This window comes from Cupressus sempervirens, chromosome 7 (genome assembly GCF_028749045.1).
Source record: "Cupressus sempervirens isolate cs-2001-9-10 chromosome 7, ASM2874904v1, whole genome shotgun sequence".
Lineage (NCBI taxonomy): Eukaryota > Viridiplantae > Streptophyta > Pinopsida > Cupressales > Cupressaceae > Cupressus > Cupressus sempervirens.
In genome coordinates this window covers 122,145,507-122,152,331 of record NC_143124.1, presented here as the reverse complement: position 1 = coordinate 122,152,331, position 6,825 = coordinate 122,145,507, and the positions used below count along the sequence as shown (strand labels likewise).

The window sequence follows — 6,825 nt, the reverse complement described above, 5'->3', positions numbered from 1 at the left end:
ACTGTAATGTCCCCTTTTCTGATTTTACATTATATTTCCAACCTCTAATTAGATTTTCAAGATCAAACAGCTAATATCACAAAGATCCACCAAATTTCTCAAGAAACCCCAAATCGGGTATGCCGAAAATAGTGCCAAAAAACTTCACAGCTTCACCTGTTATTAATAAATTTGAAAGTAGACATTTTTACAAAAATTTGAGCAGCATAACAGCCTATAAAATTTAATTTCCAGATCTGTATAACATGCGCACCATAGTTCCCAAATGGAGGACAAAAACAATGCTCATTGAGCTCTCGAAAATAGCACAAAATAGCCCGAAATCACCACAAAAACTTAATAATCTATCACAGAAGTATAATCATATCCAAATACATATTTTCAGCTCTATTTTAACATTTAAAAGTCTTATATACAGCAGCAACCCAAACTGATATAAAATACTCAACCGGAAACACCAAACTCTTACAAAAATACACCCGAAAACTCACAAATCTGCACTGTTTAGCACAAAGGCAAACTCTGCATGAGCATGCACATGGAATGGCTTCAAACTCCCATCCTTAGCCTTCTTGGAAACCTGCAAACTCCCATTCTTGGGTCTCCCTGGAAACCTGCAAACTCCCGTTCTTGGGTCTCCTTCTCCACAGGTTTGGCAGCCTCTGAAGAATAACAAAGAATGAGCAAAATCAAGTTCTGGAATCAGCCCAAAATGCCTCCAAAACCCCTTAAAAGAGGGCATAACTGTAACTCACGTCCAAGAGAGGTTAATGAAACATATTTTAATAATAATTTTCATTTATTAGTCCAATGGTTTCCAAAGATTAACCCCCTTTTTCCAAAACTTCACTTTCTTGGGCCTGCCTGCCTTAGCAAAGATTATTATTTTTTAATTATTTGAAAAGGGGACATTACACCATTTAAGGATTGTCTTGGGTATCAACCATTGGCATCTATAGATGTAGCACTACCTATCTTGTAATCTATTCAACCACTAAATATTGAAAAGGAGGCAAATAAAGAAAAAAAATTTATTGAAAAGATCAAACAATTACAATAAGAAGTTCATGATATTTTAGTGCAAAGAAATAAGAAGTATAAGGAAAGACACAATCAACATAGAACTCCCCATCATTTCTAGGTTGGTGATAAGGTATGGCTACATCTTTAGAAGGAGTGCCTCCAAGGACTTAATAGAAAGCTTCATCCTATTTAGTATGGCCCATATACCATTAAGAAACAAGTTGGTGATAATGATTTTGAAATTGATTTGCCATAGTTTTTGGGGTTACATCTAGTTTTTAATGTGGAATTTTTGTGACCTTATTTTCCTCCATTATTGAACATCTCTCAAGTTGTTGAACATATTCATGCTATAGAATTGAATCCATCCACTACCACTCCATTACAAATTGATCATGTCACTAAAGTCATGCTAAAATATTTGATAAATTAGAAAATTCCTCTATATTGGGTGGTTCGAGTTGGTCAATTCTCTCATCAGGGCAAGTGGTTAACCAAGGAACATATTGGAGCACAATTCCCTCATCTATTGTAGAAGCTTGATGCAATGGGGCCCATTGCCTCTTAAGGGGGGAGGAATGATCCAAATTATTTAGAATGATCAAAATTTTGAAACTCTTTCATATTTAAAATAAAATCTTTTCTAAGTCTTTTTAATTGGCTTTTTTCAGAGGTCTTTTGCTCAAAATTTTAAGTTTAAATTTTTATCAGTCCCTAAAATTGGGTGCCCAAAGGATGGCTATTTTAGGGATTGAAATTAGATTTTTAGTTCTTCTTTCCTATGATGGAAATGGTTTTGAATTTTGAGCTCTAGTTCAAAAGTTATGATCCTCACAAGTTGGGGTAAATAAACACATAGTTTTGCATAGTTTTAGTTAATTAATGTTGTTTTTATTTTAGCCACATATACATTTTGAATTCATGGCTATGGTGACTTTTGATGTTCCATCATTGTATATATTCTTAAATTTTCAAATAATATGAGGGCTTTTGGTTTGCATACAACTCTTTCGAGTTTTTGCAAGTTTTTCTAGAAATTGAACATTGATATTGTAGGTACTTGATTCTCACTAGATATTGTGTTTCAGCCTATTTCTTAAATTAGATCAGTAATATTTAGATCCTTACCTAGGGAAGAATCTATATATGGATCCAAATAGAGGTGCATGTCTTCTTGATGGATGCCTAAATCTACAAAAGGAAGGACAAAATACAGAAATAATATTTCTAAATGGATTCAAAACAAGGGACACCATAAAATAGTCATCTTCTTTAGATTGAGATACTTTCAATAAGTGTATATTAAAATTTTATATATCATCATATTGTATCCTCCTAATATCTAAGCTATAAATGGTAGACTCATCATACATTTTGGAGAAAAATAGCAGAGGGCTTCATGCTCCATTATTTCTCAAGATAAATAAAAGACAAAAAGACTTACATAAGTAAACTAGATTGAACATAATGAAAAACAACACATGAAATGGGGGCACAATCTCCATATTTTATTTAGAGAAAATATGTGAAGGCTAGAAATCAAGCCATAGAATACATCTTAGAGTTATAAGAAATGGTTCTGTCACTAGAAAATGGAAAGTTTGGATATCAAACTCTCTTGATCTCCCTCCTTTTTTTCTTGTATATCCATTTACATTAAAAATTGAAGATTTATAGCTTCAAACACCTATTTTCACAAGCTGATGACATGACCATTTTAATGATGACAATGGTTATAATTGTGTTCATTTTGTCATTTTTTACGTATTAAATTTTTGTTCTTATGAAATGATCATAGATTTTTCTTTTTCCAAATAAATCATCGTCATTAGAAGGAAACATCCTAACTTTATCTCATACAAAACAATATTATTTTGTCATCTATCACGAATCATCTTTTGGAATCGGTCCCATCATGTCCTTGAAGAAGACCTTTATTTGTATTACGTGAGGTCAATTTCGCACAAAGCATGAGGATGCACATTTCCACACATCACAGATATATGTTATGTTATAAATGGTTCTATGTTAGAGTTGGGTTCCACTATGCTACCAAATGTCATAACTACAAGTTGTGTAGAAGAATTGAATTTCACAGTTCCTAGAGATGCAAAAGCTACCACATGATTGCATTTGACAAGAGAGATGAAGATCCTTTCCAATGAAAACATAGAGTAAGGACAGTGGTCTAGAAAATATGTACACATTAAAAAAAAATTTTGTGTGCTCATTATGGAATGATATGTGTTCTTGAGATCTAAAATAAAGCATATCATGTAATGTCACATCAACACACCAACAATGAATGACATAATGCTCAATTACTAGTCTAACTTTTGTTATAAATTTCTAACAATGATTTTAAATAACACGAAGAATTTTGAAGGTCTGCAATTAAGATACTCAACTACTCAATCCTTTCCTCATTCAAATCAAATACACTTTGAACTATTGGATACTCAATTGATAGAACCATTTTCAAAACCAAATGAAAAAGAAAAGAAAGTCTCTCTGTTAAAATGTATATCTTTGATCTAAATAACAACTTGAATGTTGTGATGTCACGGTGCAAAATTACTAGTCTAACTTTTGTTGGGGGCATTCTTGAACACTTGAACAAAAGTAATACTATGTGGCCTTGACACTTAATTATAAGTAGGGAATTTACCAAGCAAGCTGCTATAAATAATTGAAAGACTTGAACTTGATGCTATAAATAAGTACTGAAAGTGATTTGAACTGAGAGAATTTTGAGAGGTACAAATTTAAGATGCTCAATTGTTCAATCCTCTCTTAATCATCATATACTATCTTGATGGATTTACTCTTTTGATAGTACCTCAAGAATTATAAGAAGTATGATTCAATTTAGAGACTCAACTACCTAATCCTCTTTCAATTCAAATCAAATATCCTTTTAACCATGTAAGACACTAGAGCTCAAACAGTAAAACCAAAAGAAATATAAAGATTCTACATGTACTCTAGCAAAGATACCCATTCTCTTCATTTCAAATCAAATGCCCGTTTAACCCTATGACACTAGGAATCCAGCCCTAGTACCAAAATAAATGTGAAGACTCTACATGTACCATAGAAAACTTAAATAGACATCATAATAACAGTTTTGTACTCCATACAAATATCACCTATGGGGGGGACATAAGATACCTTCGATCTGACGCCTGAATTTGACTGGTAAGCAAGAGCCATTGAAGAAATAATGGAGGCCTCTCTTTAAATCCATGGGACGCCTGGAAGATCTCTTATGCCATGTGCCTTTAACCAGACAATTGGCAACTTGGTTTCAATATAGGCTACATTAGGATCACATGATCTGCAAATCTGTAAGAGATAACGTATGGCGTACGTTGTAATTGGGGAAGTTCATGAATGCTCTCTGTTTAGTATGAATCAATTCCATTCCTTACACTGATTCTTTTTGACAATTCAGGGAATCAACCAGTTAAGTGGGACCATTTTTCTCTGGATTTTAACTCCATACAATACATTAGACGATGTGGGTTCACAGGTTACATTGTATTAAATAAAAAATTGTAATGTTCAGCACTTTATATGACATTGATGCTTTGAAAATTTTGCCTGGCTATCGTTTTCCATACCGACTTTCTGTTAAGATGGTATTTAAAATTGAGAAAGGTGCCATGTTTTTCTGCATTGATGAGCAAAGCAAATAATGACTTTGAATGCAAAGCTTTTGGTACTGTAAGAATATATTTATAACAAGCTTTTTGTACTCTAAACTATATAACTTTTATATATTCTTACCGTATGAGTTACACATACATGTCAATTCTCCAGTCAATTTAGAGATAACTTCTCATTCAAGCAACGTATCTCATAGTTTATAATATTGTGAGTATTAAGCAAATGATTTATTATTAGAAAAAATGAATTTGTGTATGTAATATATCACTATCGAGATTAATAATAATAATAATAATGATTGAATTTTAGTACATTATACTGAATTTAACAACAATAGGAACGTGTGCTTAGATGCAAGGAATGCGTGCATGTGGAAGATAGATAGAGAGAGTCACACATGCATGCCAATTCTGTACCATCTTATATCAAAGAGTGGGAATTATAATTTTAAAATACTTTATTAAAATTATGTTATTCTATTAGTTTTATAAGTTTTGCTCTAGAGTAGAACACATTGATCTATATAATTTTATTTTTAATAACAATAAGTATAAGTAAATCATATATTATTATTTAAAAAATGACTTTGTGTGTATCAATAAGTTGTAATTTTGGCATCAAATGTATTGATCTATATTTAAGAATTATTGATATACATGAATTTAATCTTTATAAGAATAAATTGTTAAAAAGTAAAATGTTAATATCAGTACTTATAAAATATAAAATATTTTGTTTTATATTATTACATAATTGAATTGTAATACTATAAAGTGTGAAAACTACTACTTATCAATTTGATCAATATTTAAATTAATAAATGGTCTGCCCTGACATGGAATATGTTCATATTATGAAGTCCAACAGAATGTGAATTCTATTAGAAAACATACTAATAGTTGAAATCAAGTGTATTCCATAAATAGCAGAATGATATTACACATTGTTTTTGACAGGCAGATCGTGGCATGCTATAAACAACTGGAATACCCACATAAAGTATTAGTAACATCAAAAAATATATTACCTTTTCTATTATTATTTGATATTCACGTGTCTCTTGATTGAAGACCTGCTTCATTAATAAACTATAAATGGTCATCGTTGTTTGGCTTTAATTGCCATGTTTAATGATATACTACTTATTGCTCGTAAATTGTTATTACTTTTAATTATTGCGACTATCCTAAAGATTCAAATTATGAAATAATGAACTATTTTAAAATATATGCTTATAGTTTTTATTAAATAAACAAGTGCTACATAGTGACATGTACTTGCCTTTAATTTGTATTTATTTTATTAAATATAATTATTAAGATGCAGTATACTTTTATTAAAGTTTATTCAATATAATAACATTATTATTGTAAAATATAAAGAAAAATTATAATGAATAAATTTTAAAATAGTTTAAAAAAATTTGCATTTCTATATATATCCTCCCAACTTGAATAGTTTTGAATTAGAATATGTCCAAAAAAAAATTGAATGGAGCATATTCTATCAATATATTTATATATTTATAATATTTATAATTGTGATAATTAATTTTCCTTTGAATGAAACAAAAAAATTACAAAAAAATTGAATAGAATAAATATAACTAACTCTTAAAAGTTTTTTTGGATTCAATAATAATATTATTAAATATAATTTATATTTAGAAATTGGTAATTAATACTACAAGACATTAATGCATTACAATTGATAAGATTAAGTATAAATTAAGATATAATTGAATAGTGTCATGTAACTATCTATTTACATGAATTTAGCTAAAAAAATTGTAATATGGAGAACCTTCAAAAAAAGGTCTCCTAAGCCAATCAAATAAGGGCTCCTAAGCCAATCAAATAATTTTTATAGTATATGAAATTTATAATTAAATAATTAAATTTTAGAAAGACTTTAATTATTTAAAAATATTTTTATGCGATTGATTTAATTAAACTAAAATAATAAGATACATTGTTAAGAATATTAAAAATGAAAGATAATGATTGAAAAGTCTACATTGTTTGGAGTTGTGTAAATGTTTGATGTTTGTATGAGGTGGAAAAGGGAATTTAGAGTTCTAATTCTATTCTAAAATAAGCTATGTTTTAGTTTAATATTTCTTTTCATATTTAA

The 6,825-nt window shown here is 29.6% G+C and overlaps 1 long non-coding RNA gene across 1 annotated transcript; it reads right to left on the bottom strand.

The window, feature by feature from the left end:
* Nucleotides 1-444: 444 nt before the first annotated feature.
* On the bottom strand, nt 445-4,388 carry LOC149545808 (uncharacterized). The gene is made up of 2 exons (XR_016354297.1): nt 4,195-4,388; nt 445-662 (listed from the first exon to the last, which is right to left on the bottom strand). It is a non-coding gene; the product is annotated as an uncharacterized LOC149545808 (long non-coding RNA).
* Between the last annotated feature and the right edge of the window lie 2,437 nt (nt 4,389-6,825).